The 21,974-nt window shown below is 48.3% G+C and overlaps 1 protein-coding gene across 1 annotated transcript in view; it reads right to left on the bottom strand.

Moving 5' to 3' along the window:
- Positions 1-21,974, bottom strand: part of LOC144767733 (urokinase plasminogen activator surface receptor-like) — a 129,696-nt gene that overhangs the window by 55,501 nt on the left and 52,221 nt on the right. The gene's annotated exons all lie outside the window — the stretch shown is intronic.

Below are 21,974 nucleotides of genomic sequence, written 5' to 3'. Positions count from 1 at the left end.
CGCATGTTCTCCATGCAAGCTGCATCGCAGCCTATGTGGAGAACATACCTAGTCCTCCATTCCCTGGCTGAGCACTGATCTGTGGAAAAGTAAAATTTTGCTATGTTCTGTGTCCCTACGCGTCCTCCATCATATGTTATCTGTGCATGATTAATATGCATATGTTATTCCCCATGTTTGATTAAAGACGCAATTACAGTTGTGTCCGCCTCTAGTATGGCAGTTTCCAGTTCTCGTGAATACTACGAATATCAGGCCTATGTAAAGCTACGTTGCCACGTTTCTCAGTGTGCACGTTATTCCATTGTAAAGTCCCCGTTTCTAGGCCTCAAAAGGGCCCGGACACCAGATTCAGCTCCTGTCTCCTGTCTACTGTATTCCTCGCGGAGGAGCGATACAGCCCCCACCTGTATCCTCGACCCTTCACTTACTTCCTGCCTCACAGTGCCCGGTTCAGCCTGGCTCTGCCTCTGAGTCTGCCAAGAGTATGTTATGATTCCAGATTATCAGTTCAGTCCTCTTCCTCTGCATTCCTAAAGCTACTGAACTGCATCAATAGTTTCCGTCATTGTCTAGCCTTTACGGCCCCATGTTAGAGAAATACTGTATTAATGGTCATTTAATATTCTTCATCACGCACTACATGTAGAATAATGCATGGTCCAGTCTTAGTGTCTGTTAGCCTTTCCCCTCCTGACTTCTAGTTTATATCAACATGTTCTCTAAACATCAGATACTAGATACTGTTTAGGTACATGTCGCCCTGACTCTCCAGACTTCAGTCTCTGCTCCTAGCACAGAGTTCATAGCCCCCAGCTTCTCCTAGTAACACGTCATTGCCAGTTTGCGCGCACCATCAGGTTAGAGGTCCCGGCTCCTTAGGTAGCCCCCTCCATGGTTTCCGCCCCATTCATGACATATTCTGTTACGTTTGCATCACATGTCTATGTATACGCCCTGTTACACCTCTTTTCACCCTTATCTTTCGCGACTGCTACGCGTCACGCCTATTGCTCCACCCACTGCTACGCCCATTGCAATGTAATGCTATGTGTTTGCGATATGTATATATGCCCATGTACTGTTATTAAAAAGTTATCCGTTCCGTTCCCTTGTCCCGATCCTGATCCTGGCAGCGCTGCCAGGGCCCTGCCATCCTATTCCTGTGCAGGTTGTCCTGTTCCTGTCCTTATGCTGTATTAAACCTGCAAAACTCCTACTACCTCGAATCTTGACTCTTATTTATTGAGCTATCTGTTATTCATTTATACATGCAAAAAGAGAGGTATTATTTATTTATTTACCACATAATGGCGCCCGAATAGGAACTTGCCCTTTCCCCACGCGTCGGTGAAGCCACGCCGACCCCCTGACCCTCTGCAGTCGTGACGGAACTCTTCTGTGCACCGGCAGATATTTCTGCTTCAAGTATCCCTCAGGCCCACGGAGGAGACGGAGGAGGCGGTCCAGCATCCAAACGAGACGGTGGAGGAACGCGGCGAGTCCCGACCAGAGCCCAAGCCGAGAGTCCAAGGTCCGAGGTATCCGGAGGCCCACCCGTAACTGAAGTCCGAAGTTCGTCGTCCGTCGTCGTAGCAGTCCAGTCCAGTCCGAGGTTTTCCGTTCTTGCTGCCCGGTGAGTACCATTACTGGGGTAGTATCTAGACAGGGTCAATCTAAATTGACTCTGGTCCGTGGGTTGGTGGTACACAGACCCACAAACGAAGTGTTCACCTAGGTGGATACGGGTCTTGATGCGTCCCTTTATGGGACCGGTATGTTCCGTACTGTTTCAGCAGTGCATCCAGTAACTTTAGTCTATTTCCGTTCTCGAGAAATTCTTGTGTTTCTGTTCTCAGTATTCCAGGTAATATTCTGTCCGAACTGTTATGTTATGATGTTGTTCAATGTATTTCCAATGTCGTGGTATGCCTGAATTGTTCTCCCAATTGTTATTGTTCCTCGTCTATTGTATTGTGTTCCGATTCAAGTTTACAATGTCTCTCTTTTCGAGATTACGTTAGTTAAAAACTAGAAAGGGTTTGTTAGAAGAAGCAGTTCCAGTTCCGCCTAGGGACAGTCCAGGTCATTTTATGTATCAGAAGCATGGCATAAGTGCCATATTATATCTAGATTTATGGGTAGATTATACCAAACAGTTAGAAGAAAAGTATAGATGGCCCGTATCGGGTACATGGGATGCCGAGTGCATCATGAGAGTAGAAGAAGCATTATGGAAAAAGAAAGCCAGACAGTCACAGAAAGATGCCATCGAGTTATGGCGCAAAGAAGCTCATAAAAGAACCGAAAAAGAAATCAGAAAGTCAGAATTAAGTAGAGAATCCTCAGAACGAGCGCAAGAAAAAGAATTAATCGAGATAGGTGAACGAATTAGAACTGAACAATCAGAGAGACAGAGGAATGCCCTTATTAAGGGTATGTATCCTCTCCTTGCCGAGGGCTTGCCAAAAGCGACCCCGGAGGCATCCAGTAATTTCCCGCCACCATTAGTTCCGACTAAGTTACGTCACAAATCGACCGCAGCTGATATTTTTATTTCGTCCTATTTGGACGACACAGTCCCAGAATATGCAAATCCTGTTCGCGCTCCGCCAGTCCCTGTAAATCAGGCACTTCCCGCTCCTCCAGACACCGGAGTACCTGTTACGGTACCCCCGGTCCAGCCCGCCATACAAGTCCAGCCTACATTTCCATTTCCCACTCTGCCAGGACGAAGAGCATCAGTCGACGACTCTAGTTTAGGGGCCGCAGGGGGAGGTCCTCCTCAAACCCCGCCGCCACATAAGCGTTTAACGACAGCCGAATTACATATGCAAGCGTCACAGCGTACGCCCAGACATCAGTCTGTAGCAGAAATAAGAAAAGCCCTTGATGAATGCGGCTATGATCCAGTCCCAGGAGAGGATAATATGGTTTTATATTCATTACGTGTAAGAAGGGTGGCCGAGTATCTAGTCACCCTACCGAATATGAAAGAAGACCTAGACAGAATATATCGTTTCATCCGTACAGGGGATGATCCAGAAAGCATTGGCGAGGCCATGTCTCAAAGGAAAGCTGAGACCCAGCTCATGATATTAAAGTTTCTGATCAATTGTCTAATAAGAGAACAAGATTACCCGTCCAAAGATCAAGCCGAAATGAGAACCCTGACCAAGTGGAGTGATAATATAGCCGAGGGTAAGCACAGAACCATCAGTGCTATGGAAAGTATGTACAAGAAAATTCGTAAAGAAATAATAAGGTTACACGATCAACGTAAAGCAGCACAAGTAAGCGAGAAAGAAAGTAACTCTGATACTGAAGAGGTAGAGGACGAGAATCCCGACAGAATAGCGTATGTAGGAAAATCTAGATTTCCAGATCGCCATTTACGCCTAGAACACAAGTCTACTTTCCATCATCCAGCACCAGAACAAGGTTCTCTAGAACAAGTATTCCAAGCTACCGATCACATTCTGAAATCACGAATCGGTTACAGTGAGTTGAGTACCATGCATGAACAAGAACTAGTCCGATCAGCAGTCCGATGGATTACTGATTCTACCACTTTTCCAGACGAAATAGTGGCACAAATGTTTCTGAAAATGCCCCCAGCCGAGCAACGACTGGCGGGTATGTATATGATTCAGCACCTCATTACATTGTATGAGGGTCAACACTCTGATCCAGGCCCGTTACATGATATCCTGAACGAGTTACTCCAGTATAGATGGAAAGGTTTAGGTACCGATTTAATTAGTGTCGTTCTAGAACAGCGTCACAAATATAGAACGTTTTTGAACCCGCATTTTGTTCATGTCTCACCCCCAGAAAATAAACCATTTTACATAGAGAGACAGAATCCGTTACGAGAAGTCCACCCAGTTAGAAGAACAGGTGGCGAACTAGAACGAGTGTTTGTTTACACTCCGATTACAAAGATGGAACTCCTAGAGATGAAGAAATTAATTCCCTGTCATGATAAAGATCCAGCAGGGTTCCACCGAGAATTAAAAGACATGCTCCGTATGGGAGAATACACGTATCCAGATATAATTAAAATGTTAAAGGTTCTGCTGCCCGCAGGGGTGTATGAAAAGCTCAAGGAAAAAGAATGGGAGGTGGGAGAGAAAAAGATCGATTGGGCAGTTCTAGAAGCTGAAGATAAGGCACGAGTACCAGGTACCGGTCTTGGAGCGAAATGTAAAGAATTACCAGAATTATTAATACAAGTTTTACCTAGGTTATTGACAACTAGAAAAGAAGACTGGGATGCAATCTCAGCCTGTAAACAGAAACAAGACGAAGATATTAGTGATTTTTATTCTAGATTTGAGAAATGTTTTAGCATCAACAGTGGTCTCAAGACAAGTAGTGAGTCATACCCTCACCTTTTTGTTACTAAATTAGTCGAGAATTCAAGTCCACCAATTAAAAATCGAGTTTTGAAAGTCGAAAGTACCTGGCAAGCTAATACCCCGTCCCAGATGTTACAGATGCTCCAATACCACCAGAATAGAATCAGAGAAGAGCAAGAACACGAGAGAAAGGGTATGAAAGACACGAAAATGAAAGTACTAGTTGCACAATCTGTTCCTCAAGACAGTCAGAAGAGGGGTCCGAATCAAGCCAGTCATCCTGCAGCTCCCGTTAAAGGGAACTGCAATTATTGTAAACAGCCAGGTCATTTTATAAACGAGTGTGCAGTTCTGAAACATAACATAGCTACCGGTAAGACTAAAGAAAGACCACGTCCGCCTAGACAAGAACAAGTTTCACAGACTCCTCAGCCACAGAATGCACCACAGACAGTTACAGCACCGCAGCCCATCGCTGCAACACAGCATGTTACACAGCAGATGTACCAGTATGCACAGTCTGAGTATCCAGAGTATCAACCGTATTCATGAAACAGCCTAGAGAGGGAGGTAGGCTTGCCTCTCATCGAGATACCTGTAGATCAAGAAGGTCCCTATGTTCACAGTCAAGTACTAGGGAAAGATAGAAAGTTTTTGATTGATACAGGGGCAAGTAGGACCACAATTAGCCATGCCGAAGTTCCAGGGGCTCCGCTCTCAGGCTCAAGAAATGTTTCCCTTGGATTTTCAGGAAAACCTATCGTAAATGAAATATCAAAGCCAGTTACTCTAGAAGTAGGTCCATTGTCCCGTACTACTGATCTGTTACTTACTAAGTCATGTCCAGAAAACCTATTAGGCATTAAAACACTGAAAGAATTAGGTGCAGTTATATGCTGTTCCCCAGAGGGAATACGTCTGTTCCTACGTGACTTCAAGGGTCACTATGTATTACGAGATTTTGATCCCAGATTGTCTAATGTTCCGCAGCATTTATGGGCGCAAGGTCCAACTGATGTAGGTTACATGCAAATCACACCCCATCGTGTGACTCTCAAGCCAGGTGTAGTGTTACCACGAATCAGACAGTACAGATTGCCACCTGAGGCTGTAGCAGCCTTATCCAAAATTATTGACGAGCTCATCGCTCAAGGAGTAGTTGTAGAAACTGACTCCAATGTATGCAATTCTCCGATCATTCCAGTCATGAAACGTACTGATCTAAATGCACCCCCAGTATATCGATTAGTGATTGACCTACGAGAACTTAATAAATGTATTATTCCCCAGTATCCAGTTGTCCCAGATATCTCTTCCCTGTTGACAGCCATTGATTCCGAAGCCTCATTTTTCACTGTCATAGACCTCAAGAACGCGTTTTTCAGTGTTCCCATTCATCCAGACAGCCAGTTTCTTTTCGGATTCTGTTTAAATGGAAGAAGCTATATGTTCACACGAGCTCCTCAAGGTTTCACAGAAAGTCCTAGTATTTACAGTCAAGCACTCAAGAGACAACTAGACAACATTCACATGCCAACTGACACTGCCCTGCTCCAGTATGTCGATGATCTACTGATCACAGCCCGTTCTGAACGTGCTTGCGAGCGAGCATCCCTTACAGTCTTGTATTTCCTAGCCGAGATGGGGCACAAGGTGTCCCCTTCAAAGCTTCAATTCTGTGTCCAGCAAGTGGTCTACTTAGGACACTTACTGTCCAAGAGGGGTAGGCAGTTGACACCAGACCGTATCCAGTTAATAGCGAGTCTTCCTCAGCCCAAGACCCAGAAGGAGGTACGTGCTTTTATCGGCCTCACTTCTTATTGCCGACAATGGATTCCTCAGTATGCATTCCTAGCCAAGCCACTGATACAGTTAACGACACAGGAGGCAGCCGTATCGACTGTCCTCCCTTGGACATCTGAACATACACTCAGTTTCAATGAGTTAAAGAAAGCTTTATGCCAAGCTCCAGTTCTAGCTACACCAAACTACAGTAAGCCTTTTACACTTTTCGTCACAGAACGCGAAGGTACAGCATTATCTGTTCTCACACAAGATCAAGCAGGACAATACAAGCCATGTGCTTATTTTTCGAGCACATTAGATCCTGTAGCCCAGGCTCTGCCTGCGTGCCTCAAGTCAGTTGCAGCCACAGCACTAGCTATCAGACAAAGTGATTCCATAGTATTAGGACACTCCCTGACAGTACAAGTTCCACACTCCGTGGAAGTTCTTTTAAATCGAACACAGACTCAGCACTTGACAATCGCACGGTTAACAGGTTATGAATTGACACTGTTCCAGCCACACATAGAAATCAGACGCTGCAATATCCTGAACCCTGCTACACTGTTACCATCAGTTACTTTAAGTCCGGACACACACGACTGTGTGGAAGTAGTCAACATCATGACAAAGCCAAGACAAGATCTGACAGATATTCCATTACCAGATCCCGACCTGACACTTTATGTGGATGGTTCATGTATGAGAACAAGTACAGGAGAACTAGTCGCCGCATATGCAGTGACTACCGACACCGAAGTTATTGAGACACACCGTATTGACACCCTGTCCGCTCAAGCAGCAGAGCTAGTTGCTCTGACACAAGCCTGTATACACGCTAAAAACCGGAAAGTTAATGTTTACACAGATTCACGCTACGCATTCGGAGTTGTACACGACTTTGGAGTGCTCTGGCAGGAGAGAGGTTTCATGACTTCTCATGGAACCAAGATTCAGCATGGTCTCCTTATTCAAGCTCTGTTAGATGCCATACATTTACCGACATCCATTGCTATCATGAAGTGCAAAGCACATACGAAAGTTACTGACATTATTTCTCAAGGTAGCAGATCGCACAGCCAAGCTTACAGCACAGACTCCAGACATTCCAGTTAATCCGACACAGACACACACTCCAGATCCGACTACATGTATGACAGTTAAGGATCCTACTCAAGATGTCATAGATATCCAGTTACATGCTACTCCCGATGAAATCAAGAAATGGTCCGAACAAGGAGGGGTCCAGACAGATCAAGGATGGGTGACGAAGGGTAGAGCCACATGGTTTCTCCCCGACTCTATGGTTCAAGTCATTATCAATACCGCACATAGTCCAGCACATTTAGGAGAAAAAGCTATGTTAGACAGTATCCAGAACATTTGGTTCAACAAGCATTTACGAGCTGCAGCCAAGCAGAAAGTCCGTACCTGTATGATATGTTGTCAGTTTAATCCAGGTAAAAGTGTCCCGGTGGAACAAGGGGGATTCCAGCCTCCTGACCACCCTTTTGAAGTCCTCCAGATGGATTATATTCAGATGGAGCGATGTCGAGGTTTCAAGTATGTCCTTGTAGTTGTATGCGCTTTGTCCAGGTGGACAGAAGCATATCCAGTCCCAGATTACACAGCTGCGACCACTGCCAAGCAGTTGGTTCGTGAGTTCTTCCCCCGCTATGGACTCCCTAGAGTCGTATATTCTGACAACGGCCAGCCATTCTCATCTGAGTTGATGAAGCATGTTTCCCTTTTGTTAGGATACCAGTGGAGGTTCCATTGTGTACGCCATCCTGAAGCAGCAGGTCTCGTAGAGAGACATAACCAGACCCTGAAAATTCGCATCGCAAAAGTATGTAAAGAGAAAGGTGTGGACTGGCTAGTAGCTCTGCCAGTTGCCCTGTTTTATATGCGCATGGTCGCACATTCCAGATCAGGTCTGTCCCCGTATGAGGTCGTTTTCGGCCGCCCCCCTAACATGTGGGGTACTCCTAGACCCCGAAGTATTACCGATGTTTCAAGTAATATGCTGACAGATTACCTAGCTTCCTTGATGTCTGCCCTCAACTCTTGTCGTTCACAGGTTGCCGCCGCATTTCCAGACAATACCGAGGTGGCACCGCATGAAATCGTTCCAGGATCCATGGTCCTTGTCCGGAATTTTGACCGCTCAAGTCCGCTGGAGCCACGCTGGAAGGAGCCCCGACAGGTCCTCCTCGCCACCCGTACAGCCGTGAAGTTGGAGGGTCGCAAAGGCTGGGTGCACCTTTCACATATAAAGAAGTTTTATGGACTGAAACCCGTCTCAAAGAACATTTCCCAGGATTTGAAGGATTGCCAAAATATTGTTCTCAAGGACTGTCCCGCAAAAGACATTGCTACAAACTCTCCCCTGTTAGAGAAAACTCCGCAGCAGGAGTATAAGTTGAAACTCCGGTCTAGTAAAATAAGTCAGCCAGTTTGATTGTCTAAGTCCTCCCCTAGGTGAAACGGTTAGACTGTTTCTGACATGTATAAAATAGACCCCCATAGTGAGAGAGTTAGTCAAAACTCAATCCGATGTATCATTTTTCTAAGTTTCATATTATTTCTCAGCATTATGATTTCCTGCACCAGTTATGCATTTTACCTGTGTTTCCCAGTTTCTCATGTAAATACGTCTTCTAATGCTACAGTAGAGCACACGTTTAGTGATCTACCTCCTCATGAACTCTCTTACCGCCTCGCTATGCGAAATAACACTTTCATCCGCATGTTACATTATTCACACCAGACCAGCAATGCCACTAATTGTTGGGTGTGTGGTCGACTCCCCCCTTTCCAGACGCCGAAGGGAGTTCTGCCACTCTTTCCTTATCCGTTTTCACATAATGGTTCGTGTGGAGCATGGTCCACGTTAACGTCATCCTCAACAGATATGTCTTTTCTTAACAGTACATGTTTTCCAGACAAGCAAGGTCTTCCCCACAGAATCGGGTTAGATCTAGAAAATGAAGTTTACAATTTAGGTAATTATTCTTCGAATTTCATGGTCCTGAATGTTCAGTCTGATACTACTCCAGATTTACCTGCAATTTCAGTACTACCAGTCAAAGGCGAATTATGTGTCCGAAATAATGGTTCCGTACACGTAGGACATAGTGATTGTACTACTATTGTCAAGTATAGTGACAGTGGGAAATCTATTTTCAAAGCTTCACGTCATTCTTATTTTATTTGTGGTCAGACCGCATATGTTCGTCTGCCCCTCGATTGGGAGGGAACCTGTTACATTGCCTTCCTACTGCCACCGGTTTTTCTAGCCCCACCCGATTACCATAGGAATTCCCACCTAGTACATACTAGACACAAGAGAAACCTCCCGATTGTCGATTATACTGAAACTGTTCTAGAACAATATATAGATATCAATAAAGGTGTCTTTCCTTATTTAGGTACAGTTGTGAATAGTAAACTGATACGTAGATTAACCAGAACACTCGAAGCAGTAGTAATTGAGACTACTTCTGCTCTAAGTAATTTAACTGAAGAGCAATCCTTTATGAGAATTGTCGTGCTCCAGAATCGTCTCGTCCTTGACGTCATATTGGCCGATAGGGGCGGGGCCTGTAGAGTCATCGGATCTAGTTGCTGCATTTTCATTCCAAATAACGCGCCGTCTGTCTATTCAGCTATAACCAGACTCCATAAAATTGCTCATCTGTTACACCAGGATCCAGGCACCTGGACATGGTCCGGTTGGTTCTGGAATATAATTTCCGCCTGGGGATGGAAAGTCTTGTCCTTTCTAGGTATTGCAGTAGCGATCATATTCAGCTGCTGCCTCTGTATACAATGTGGCCCTGCGATTTGCGGCATTTGTGCTACCTCTTGTATTCCTAGTCCCAAGCCCCGTTCTAAATCCCGTTCCAAGAAAATTCGAGACGAGCAAATGATACTGTATGAAATGATAGATGGTATCATGAATATTGATGTTTCCTGAAGAAAACGTAGTGACAAGGAGGGAATGTGGAAAAGTAAAATTTTGCTATGTTCTGTGTCCCTACGCGTCCTCCATCATATGTTATCTGTGCATGATTAATATGCATATGTTATTCCCCATGTTTGATTAAAGACGCAATTACAGTTGTGTCCGCCTCTAGTATGGCAGTTTCCAGTTCTCGTGAATACTACGAATATCAGGCCTATGTAAAGCTACGTTGCCACGTTTCTCAGTGTGCACGTTATTCCATTGTAAAGTCCCCGTTTCTAGGCCTCAAAAGGGCCCGGACACCAGATTCAGCTCCTGTCTCCTGTCTACTGTATTCCTCGCGGAGGAGCGATACAGCCCCCACCTGTATCCTCGACCCTTCACTTACTTCCTGCCTCACAGTGCCCGGTTCAGCCTGGCTCTGCCTCTGAGTCTGCCAAGAGTATGTTATGATTCCAGATTATCAGTTCAGTCCTCTTCCTCTGCATTCCTAAAGCTACTGAACTGCATCAATAGTTTCCGTCATTGTCTAGCCTTTACGGCCCCATGTTAGAGAAATACTGTATTAATGGTCATTTAATATTCTTCATCACGCACTACATGTAGAATAATGCATGGTCCAGTCTTAGTGTCTGTTAGCCTTTCCCCTCCTGACTTCTAGTTTATATCAACATGTTCTCTAAACATCAGATACTAGATACTGTTTAGGTACATGTCGCCCTGACTCTCCAGACTTCAGTCTCTGCTCCTAGCACAGAGTTCATAGCCCCCAGCTTCTCCTAGTAACACGTCATTGCCAGTTTGCGCGCACCATCAGGTTAGAGGTCCCGGCTCCTTAGGTAGCCCCCTCCATGGTTTCCGCCCCATTCATGACATATTCTGTTACGTTTGCATCACATGTCTATGTATACGCCCTGTTACACCTCTTTTCACCCTTATCTTTCGCGACTGCTACGCGTCACGCCTATTGCTCCACCCACTGCTACGCCCATTGCAATGTAATGCTATGTGTTTGCGATATGTATATATGCCCATGTACTGTTATTAAAAAGTTATCCGTTCCGTTCCCTTGTCCCGATCCTGATCCTGGCAGCGCTGCCAGGGCCCTGCCATCCTATTCCTGTGCAGGTTGTCCTGTTCCTGTCCTTATGCTGTATTAAACCTGCAAAACTCCTACTACCTCGAATCTTGACTCTTATTTATTGAGCTATCTGTTATTCATTTATACATGCAAAAAGAGAGGTATTATTTATTTATTTACCACAGATCCACAGCGCCTAAATGTTAGAAATGGGATCCCTGGCTGCCCAGGGCTTGCGCCAAAGTCAGTCAGAGACCACCACTCCTAAGTCAGGGCAAGGGAGTTACACGCCAAGATAACCCCTGCTCACCCTCTAGGTAACGTGGCGCGAGCAGCAAGGCTAAACTTGGAGGCGATGTGAGTTAAGTATTTGCGCACGCACCCCCAGCAACAACACCCAAGGCCCACCACAAAGGAAACTCCACACAAGGTTATATAAAAATAGCCTTTGTATTACACCAAAACACATTAGATAAAAACACACACTTTACAATATGCCAACAGGCACGGGCAGAATTTACAGGGGATATGTACAAGACAGGGCCACCTGGACCACTGTCAGGGATCAGCACTTTTAGAACTTAGAATACAATAGTTGTAGGCCTAGAACTTAGAACATGGAACATAAATCACTGTAGCACAAAATAGAACATAAAGCACACAACCAGTAACCACTGGTAAAGGTTAAGTACCACCTACGCAATCCTAACCACCTTAGGAACAGGTCACGCAGGGAACCAGGACCTCACTAGCACCACCTGTACTAGCAAGAACAACCACCTAAGTATCACAATACCGGTAGGGGTATAAGCACATTACACATGATGCATCACAACACATTCAGCGGTGTAAGGAACAAGGCACATGACACATTAACAACACATTGAGAGGTGCAGGGAAGGAAAACACAATAGCGCAAAAATCACATGAGCCACCACCTGTGGCAGTCCCTAGGCCAACTGGCCTGGTTGGGGCTAGGACGCCCTGTGTCTCAATTGTCAGGGGCCTAAACGTAGCAGTTGCCCACAAAGTGCTGGGCAACTGGTGCAAACAATGATGGGGCCAACGTGGGAGCCTCGCAGGCTCTGAAGAAATAAATTGTCCCCCTGAGCCTCTCAGGGCTCTAAACAAATGACTGGCCCCTTTGAGCCTCGCTGGGCTCTTTGCACAACAAAATGCCACTGAGCCTCTCTGGGCTCTAAGGAACCAACTATGCCCCCACGAGAGCCTCTCAGGGCTCGCAACACAATGCCCCCCGGCCGTTGGAGTCCCCCCTCTGGGGACTCGGGATCGCAACCGGCCCACTGGGGCCTCAGGACAAATGCGGCGCTCAAGAGCCTCTCTGGGCTCTAAAAACAACTGCTGCTGTGAGCCTCTTTGCTGGAGTCCCCCTCCTGGGGACTCAAAAAGGTAATGACCCCTTCTCTGATGTTTTAGGCACTATCTTTAGGGCCCAGGTTCTGTGTTTTCAAAGTCTGGGCCCTCTGGAATGCCCCTGTGCGCTCCGTACGATTACCGGCAATGGGCCCTACCAAATCTCACGCATCTCGCGTGAGACGCGTACACCGCAGCCGGTCCAGACAAGGGGTACGAGTCGTACTAAGCCTGTGCGACTCGTACCTTCAGGCGGATGGGCCCAAGAACGTCCACCAATGCCAGCAGGGTGTGCACACGGCTCGAGGCATACCAGGGGCCTCAAGTCACACAGGCGGTGCGAGTCGTTGTAATGGAGTGCGACTCGTACCGCTATTCAATTACAGTACCTTTGGTTTTTGAAGCGGCGGACGGCACGTTCGGGGCAGGTAGGAGCCGTACTTGTACTCCTTAGGTGCGGGCGGCTTCGGGGGCTGAAGTGGGTGCAAATGGCAGCGTGGCCCCTCGAGCGAGCCTCCAAGCTACGGGGCGCGCTGCTGAAGCCGCGCACTTAGTTTCCCGCCACCAGTACGGGATGAAGGATGCCGGTTGGGCACCGGCCAAAGCGATGGCAGCGCTCCCACGCGCTATGGGACAACGAAGGCCCAAGTGAAAATAAAGCGCTCCCTGCGCTAGATAAGAATGAAGCGCACCCAGCGCTAGAAGACCACAAAGCGCTCCCAAGTGCTAGCAGCAGATAAAGCGCTCCCCAGCGCTATGGGTGATAAGTAAAGCGCTCCCAGGCGCTGGAGGTGAAAATCAAGCGCTTCCAGGCGCTATATGGAAAGTCCAGCAACAAGTCCTTCCAGAGATGCAGCGAGATGGGGGGGCAAAGGGTGGGCCCAGGGGCCAGCTCACTGGTCCTTCCAGGCAGGAAGGTGACCCTAGTGGCGGTTCCTCCTGGCACCCAGCAGCAGCAGCCCCCCCTCAGTAGATCAGGAACAGACAACATTCATGGGGACACAGCCCCTTCTTATACTCTAAAATCCTTTGTCTGTAGGTGCAGGGTGGGGGGAAGCCAGTCGCAGCTGGTTTTGGAGCACCCTTGATGCGCTCAGCCCTCACTCTATTCACTGGCAGGGCTAGGGTCGTTAGACGCACCACAGGGGGTGGAGCCAGCATTGTGTGGGGAAAGCCCAGCCCCATCAGGAACCAGGTTCAGCCCTCCCTCACATCACTCATACTGATCTCTCCACTCACTCCTGGGCAGACCCATCCAGACTTTCTGGAGCCAGGCTTGCCAGCCAGCTCCAGCCAATCACGCTCCAGCACCCTCACAGCACACACACATCAATGTCTAGAAGTGGCACTTCCACACTAGACACACACACGCAGCATACATCATTTCGCAGCATTCAATCACACGAGTCCGCACATACCAGACTCGAGCCTGTACACCCCACGCATCAGGAACTACCAGGGACACATACATTCCCCATGCATTCCTATGGGAGGGCAGGCCTATCTCACCACATGCACTCAAAGTGCGCACGCACTTTCCACTGGGACACAGTGAAAGTGCGCAGAACCCAAAAATCACCATCACCAGGTCACCATTAAAAGCAAAAAGTCTAGGGGTGAACCTGCCAGAAGGGCCAAGTCCAACACTAGACCAATCACAACACTGCATTGCTGCATTGTGATTGGCTATTGGGAACCTGGGAGTCGGGTGCTTCCTGCTGCTTTCTCTATCCTGCTGCAGGATGGAGCAGGAAGAAGAGGATGGACGAGAGGTGGCGGCTGGTTGGCCATCACAGTTAAGTGATTTTATTTAAAGTTTTTTACTTCCAATACAATACCCAGCTTCTCCCCGGCTTGGTGAGTCTTTCTTGCCAAACAGCGTTTTCGATCTTATATAATTAATTTAGAAGTGTCTAGATTACTACAATTTATTTTTAAATAATTAAAACTAAGATATTTTGGACTTGTGCTTTACATAAGTACAGCTTTGCATGTAACTTTGGGCCTTGGTCGTCAGAGCTGACCCAACATAGTATGTTGCACCCCCCCATGACGGAACATGCTTACTAGATGCATTAACTTTTCAGCTTTCAATCCTGAGGCGAGCCTTAGTAGACTAGCTGATCCACTCTTATCTGTGGGATACCTGGTCACAAGCCCCTGGTAGGTCGTAGAACCGCATTCTCTGGTCTAGTGGATACAAGTTCACAGTGCTACAAGGGTGAACTTTGGCCTATTTCATTACAGCTTGCTAAAATCCACTTTGAAGATGCTCCATGAAATAGTGTTTGACACTCCCTCAATTGTGGGACTTTTTGCCCCAGTCCTTCGGTATGTAACAAGTAATTTGCGTACCAAAATGTACTTTGATTACGAAATACGTTTACACAAACTGATACATGACTTTTTCACTTTTAGGTGTCTCCTGTATAGATATGTTCCGTCCTGATGATGACCCTGCTCTGTATAACTATGCCCAGGGGTCGAAACTTTGACAAAAACATGTGGACTTTGTTCGTTCAAAATTTGTTGGTGGCGGGGCATGTCCAAGATGGAGGTAGGATGAGAAGTGACTTCGGGTCTCTTCGACTCCGCCACGTAATAGCAGCAAGTAGCACCATCCCGCTGTCTCCCCAGCACCAGGAATTTGCACCGGAGAGGTGGGGGAGACCCCCTTCACTGCTGTGATCATTGACACCCTGGGGTGTGGCCCGGGCCTGAGGCCCATTGGCCGAGTTGCTGCATGGCAGCCACGGAGAGGAGGACCGGCAGTCGCCTGCCCTACGTGCTGCAGAGCAGTTGCTGCCTGAGAGGAACCAGTGCTGAGCTGGGGGTCGGCAGGTGCCTGACCCCCGAGGTGGCGGAGGGGGGCAGGACCAGGGGTTTGGTGAAGCTCAGAGGACAGGCAGCGGGACGGCGGGCGGACCAGGCTCCATTGGGACGCGGGACCTGATGTAGGCCGCAGCTCTGAGGCCCATGTCTATCGCGGGGTGGAGTGAGTTCGTGAAGTCAGTGAGTTCGCCCCAACACCTTACTCACGTAAAATGTAAAATGTAAATGCCAGCATTTGTAAAGGGCACAGCTACCTTCAACGGAAGTGTCCCTGCGCTGTCCGTATACCGCTTAGGAACCATTCCTGGCTTTTTCCCTGTGAAATGTCCACTACTGCGCACCCCCAAGGTGAAGTCAGGCATCCCAGCGCTGTTGGGGCAGTTGTGGAGATTAAGCAAGCTATTGCCCAGAGTTGCAGAGTGGGACCCATGATTAGAATAGGCACCGAGGCGAGAATTATCAGGTCCGAGGAAATTGAGCCCAAGACCCGCCGAGGCGGGTATTGAACCCTGGTCCCAGACCAGACCTCTGCATCAGGGTCTGCCGCTCTAACCATTTGGGCCACACTTCCCCACGAGGCGCAGAGTCAGCGGCGGCCTGAGTTGGAGGCCTCAGGCGAGTATGAGACAGTGATGACGAGACGGCCCTAGTGCGGCCTAGCCCTGGAGTGTGACGATTGAGAGTGCAGGCTGCGACGAGTGACACCAGTGGTGGCCAGGTGTTACAGGGACCGTGAGGCACCTTACTGTGGGGGTCGCTCCCCAGGGTCCCTAGAATCACCTGCCACCCAGGGGTGAGTGCACTGGACCTGGAGGAGTTCTAGAGGACTGCCTGATGCCATCAGCTGAAAAGGGGGAGAGGAGACTCCCTGTCCTGACGGAACGCAGCTGCGTCTCCCTCTGCTCACTGGCACGGTGGCGGACGAAGGCGGCCCGGGGCGACCCACTTTGCATTCATTCCTTGAGCAATCAACACTTGGCTTGTTGCTGCCCTGTCCCCAGGAGGCACCTGCTGGGGGCGATGTGGCCTAGACCCAGTGTCTGAGGGCTGTATGTGAGGAGTTTGCCCCGTGACTGGATAGGAGTAGACCCCGAGGAGCTGTGGTGCGAAGGGCCCGGAAGCGTGAGGATACACCTTTGTCTTCAAGCAGTGCGGCCACCGTCGAGAATGGGGCCACAGGGAGAGCTTGCCTTCTGCGCCTCTACTGGAGGCACCGGCCCACCCGGGGGACGCTGAAGGGTGACTGGTTGCTAGATGTGGGGTCGCATCTCAATTGCTCCTGGCCTGACTGGAACACTGTCGTAGGGGTACTGGAGCCTCCCATGCAGGGCCTTGTGATCATCTGGAGACATCCTACAGTTAATGCCCATGAGGGGTGCTTGACCATCTTGGACTTCCCTACACTGGGAGGGGGCTATGAGGCCGGAGATTGGTGGCCCTGGCACTCCGGAGTTGGTTGGGCTTACTGGTGACCCTCATCATGTCTGCTGTGCAATCTAAGAAAGACCGGACTCTGAGGGACATGGTCACCAAATCTACGGCGGCGGGGGTGCCCTCCAGGTCCCCCATGTCTGATGCGGACTCCCAAGCATACGCTGATGATACGGATGGGCAAGACAGAAAAGCTTTTGTGGCATCGCTCTTCTCATCCCTATGTGAAGACCTGCAATCTATGAAGGCTCAGGGCTCCGTGGACTTGAAAGAGGTGCGTGGAGATTTGGAGGAGGTGGGAGACAGAGTGGCCGTGCTGGAGGACCGTGAATCTGGGAGAGATGAGGAACTGGAAATGATGCCTCATCTGACTAAAGGAACAGCATGTCGAGCTCCAGGCACACGCAGAGGACTTAGAAAACATGTCCTGCCGGAACAACGTTCGATTCAGAGGGGTGCTGGCCCAAGCAGAGGGAGAGGATCTGCGGGGGCCTTGTGGTGGCGTTGTTCCGCCACATCCTTGGGTCCTCCGATGGAACAGACATTCAGGTTGATCGGGTGCATAGAGTCGGCTTACCTAGACCAGGAAACTCATCTCCTGCTGATATACTTGTGTGCGTGCACGACTTTCAGCTTAAGGAATCGATCCTTCACTGGGACAGGGAGGCCCATCCGATCCAGTTTGGGGGCCACGATCCAGTGCTATATCAGGAATTGCCTGTGATTACCCTACAAAAGCAAGAGATTTCCGTTCTGTTACTGTGCTTCTCAGAGAGAAAGGGATATCTTACTCAAGGGAGCACCCTTTGCGTATCATCTTCTGCTACGAGGGTAGGCTGTGGCAACTACGATCCCTTAGGGAGGCTCTCAAGGTTGTGGGCCTCAAGTCAGAGGAAGCTGCTGGGTGGAGGTCTGACTCTTTGGTCATTAAAGGTCATAGCTTGCATTGCTGGCACAAAAAAAAGGATCCTCCGGGAGACATAAGCTGGACACAGCCACCATGGTCAAACAAAGACAGGCTGTACTCACCACTCTAGCTGGCTCACCAGTACTACCGGATGTAGGAGAGTAGGATCTGCTCTTATGGTTACCCCCAATTTTTTGCTGGCTTTTAACTGTTTTTCGACTTTAGTCTGGTTGGGGCCCTTCTATCCAGAACCCTAGACTAGCTGCTTCCTCTCTAAATTGATTCCATGTACAATAGATACACTCCAATTTGGTTACTGGGGTACCCTTATGAGTCTCTAGTATATGGTACCTTAGGTACCTATGGGCATAGGTAAACCAGAGGCCTACCAGGGGCTACAGCATGTATTATGCCACCCCTGGGAAGCCTTCCAGAATGACACCACAGGACTGCTACTGCAGCCTGGTTAAGGTGGTGCATGCACCCCTTAATTAGATAGAGGTTACCTATATCTACCTTAAATCACTGCACATAGAAACCTATCAGTCACTCCTATGGCAGGCCTTATCAATCCTGAAGGCAGGGTGCTTGGTTTCGTGTGAGAAGGTGCCCATGCATGAGCAGGGCCCCTCTGCAGCCTTCGGGGCCTATTCTCTGGGGCTGTTCTGTGATGCAGCCAGACCATATACTCTTAAGTGCATTATAACCTAGCGGTAAATATTAATTTTGGAATGGCTGCACGGAAACATGTAGTGTTTGGTGTCAAACACTTTGGAATCCTACACCCCCCGCCAGTCCTGGCGGCGGGGATAGAATTCCATCCTTCTAGAGGGAGAGACATGTACACACAGGCATACCCGGTACCAGTTTAAAAGAGCCCTGGCATCACAAAACGGATGCTGCAGCCACAGACGCATGTCTGTCCTCCTGCTGCTGGATAAAACTCCGGCAGGGGAAGCCTGAACAACAGGTTTCCTGTCACAGGGAGGCGTAACCACCTCCCAGACAGGCTTTAGTGTATTGGGGTTGGGTGGGTGCACTCTGAATGTGCTTTGAAGGCTGCACTGGGGGCACATTTGTTGTCCCTCTGCATAGCCCAGTTCGAACCGGTTGCAGGGGCTACCAGCCCCTGCTCTGGCGTGAAACTGGACAAAGGAAATGGGTGTAGCCACCTCTCTTTCCAAACACTCCCATAGGTGGGTCCCCACAGTATGTCCAACCCCTTCCTTGGGTATGAAAAAGGAACCCCTGGCTGCAGGACTTTAGATTACACCTGGAGGAACCTCTGCTACAGAAATCCTGGAACTACGACAATCAACACAACAAGATGACTGAAGAATCTTCCTTGGAGTAAAGGAGTTACTCCCCTGCTTGGCAGGCACCAACGAAGCATTTGCCGGTGTGCATCTCCGAAGCTCCTGCCAGACTCTGAAGTATTTGCAGGCCAGGAGGTGGATTTCCAGACTTCTCAGAGACCAACCTGAGTCCCGAGCAAAGCTGAGACCCGCAGCCCTCGTGAGTAATGTGGAACCGGAACTCCTGGACACCGTGCACATTTGCAAGTGCATCAGCTTCTCGACGTTCCTTGAGGCTGTGCATTAGGTTACTTGTAGCCCAGACCCCAAGCAACTTTTCCACTGAAGATTGCTGGACTACACTCCACGAGTGTCCTGTGAGCTGGCTCTTTGTGCTTTTGCTTGAGGTTCCTTTGTGATCCCTGGTCCGTTGACTGGTGGGTCCCTGAGAAGGCAACTTGAACTTTCCTTTGGTTTTCCTGGTTGCTTCAGACGTGTCCACACTGAAACATTTCTTCACTTTCTGCATGGGTTACTGTTGCCAAGGCTTGTTGGGCCCAATCTGGTCACCGACACCGCAGCACTCAACATCCTTCATGGGACAGCTGGAATCCAGCTCCTGGTCTTCGTCTACGCCTCCTGGCCCTGTGGCTGCAGAGTCAATCTTCACCTCTTCAACCTGAAATCACCCGACAGCGGTGGGTATTTGACTATTGTGCCCCTGGTCCTTGGCTAGTGACCCAGACTCTGTCCCCTCCGCTTTCAGGTTCTTCACATCTTCGATCCAGGCTTGGATCACACGGACACTTTCCATTTCAGCGGCAGCAGCACTTTGCAGCAGACCGCCATTAAAATCAACAACGATTCCCGACACCAAAAGACACCTATGCACCCGGCTTCCCTGGGTGAGGTAACGCGAGTACTCCAGTGCTCCCGTGGGTGCTGACCCTAGAACCCCTTAAGTCTAAAGGGGTTTGCTCAAAGTATTCTCCTAATTGTCCTTAATCTTTAAATATTCAACCGCGACTTTCCCCGTAGAAGTTAAAAGCGTCTCACGGCTGTGTTCTCACACTGCACGCGTCCCCTGCGGGTTCCCTGTGTTACTACCTTGGGTTGTTCCTTGTGGGCCAAGCGATTCTACAGGCTCTAGGCCTTGTGTCTAGTCAAGTGGTGGTTCTTATACCTCTTTCTTAATATATGGTTTGGTACGCCTCTAGGGCTCAATGTATACTGTGCTAATTTACTGTGTGATATTAAGTGTAACGTATGTGCTTTTGCCTCTAGCCTCATAAAGAGACTAGTAGGGAGTGTTTAGAATAAATACATATATTTTATATATATACCTGGTGTGGTTCTCCTTTCATTTGGTCATTCATCAGATTATACACTGGTAAAGCAAGCTGCTTTACATTCCTTCAAGACGTAGCCTGAAGGCTGCTCTCCATAGCTACCTCTAGGATAGCTTTCAAATAAGGTTGTCTTTAACCTATCACCTCTAAGGGATTGTTTGGACTGGTGCAAGGTGCCCAATATAACTAGTTAGTGGACAGCATATGCCAGGCCAACTTCTCACACCCTGTGACCCCAATACAGAGACCCAACCACATCTGTGCTGGTGCTTCCTAGCCTTGACCTTCAGCTCTCAGTGCTGAGGTTCACAAGCATCTCCTTAGATGCACTTGAGTCCTGACCGGCAGCCATCACAGCTGGAGCCGAAGGACACCAGTGAGCAGGACACCTCAAAAATTGTTCACTGCTGCACCATTGCACCGTCACATCTTTACCGTGTTGCACCGTTACCTACTTCAACTTCAGTTACTATTGATGCACATCTGCCTACTTTGACCGCAGTACTCCAGTGCAATGCACACTTGTACCACACTCTTTTCCAGTCATGCACACGTGTTCTTTTGCACAGTTTCTGTGTTGTGATACTGTTGCGCAGTTGCCTACTTCAACCACAGTACTCTTGTGCAATGTCACACTTGCACCACACTCTTTTCAAGTCTTGCATACTTGTTCTTTTGCACAGTTGCTGTGTTGTGGTACTGTTGCACAATCACCTACTTCAAACACAGTACTCTTGTGCAATGTCACACTTGTACCACACTCTTTTCCAGTCTTGCAAACATGTTCTTTTATTGCACAGTTTCTGTGTTGTAGCACTGCTGAACAGTTCCTACTTCAACCACAGTACTCTTGTGCAATGTCATACTTGTACCACACTCTTTTCCAGTCTTGCACAATTGTTCTTTTGCACAGCTGCTGTGTTGTGGTACTGGTGGTACTGTTGCACAGTTGCTTACTTCAACCAAAGTACTCTGGTACAATGACACACTTGTACCACACTCTTTACCAGTTTGGCACACTTGTACTTTTGCACAGTTGATGTGTCGTAGCACTGCTGAACAGTTGCGTACTCAATCACAGTACTCTTGTACAATGTTACACTTGTACCACACTCTTTTCCAGCCTTGCACACTTTTTCTTTTGCACAGTTGCTGTTTGGCCTTATTGTGGTACAGTTGCCAACGTCAACCACAATACTCTTGTACAATGTCATATTCGTACCACAATTTTTCCAGTCTTGCACACATGTTCTTGTGCACAATTTCTGTTCTGTAGCACTGATGAACAGTTTCTATGTCAACCACAGTACTCTGGTACAATGTCACACCTGTCCCACACTCTTTTCCAGTCTTGCACACATGTACTGTTGCAGAGTTGCTGTGTTGTAGTATTGGTGCACAGTTGCTACTTCAACAACAGTACTCTTGTGCAATGTCATACTTGTACCACAGTCTTTTCCAGTCTTGCACAAGTATTCTTTTGCACAGTTGCTGTTTTGTGGTACTGTTCCACAGTTGCCTACTTCAATCACAGTTCTCTTGTACAATGACACACTTGTACCACACTCTTTTCCAGTCTTGCACAATTGTTC

Source organism: Lissotriton helveticus, chromosome 7 (genome assembly GCF_964261635.1).
Source record: "Lissotriton helveticus chromosome 7, aLisHel1.1, whole genome shotgun sequence".
NCBI classification, from domain to species: domain Eukaryota; kingdom Metazoa; phylum Chordata; class Amphibia; order Caudata; family Salamandridae; genus Lissotriton; species Lissotriton helveticus.
Note: the sequence above shows the minus strand (reverse complement) of the source record. Positions and strands in the feature narration are given on the sequence as shown.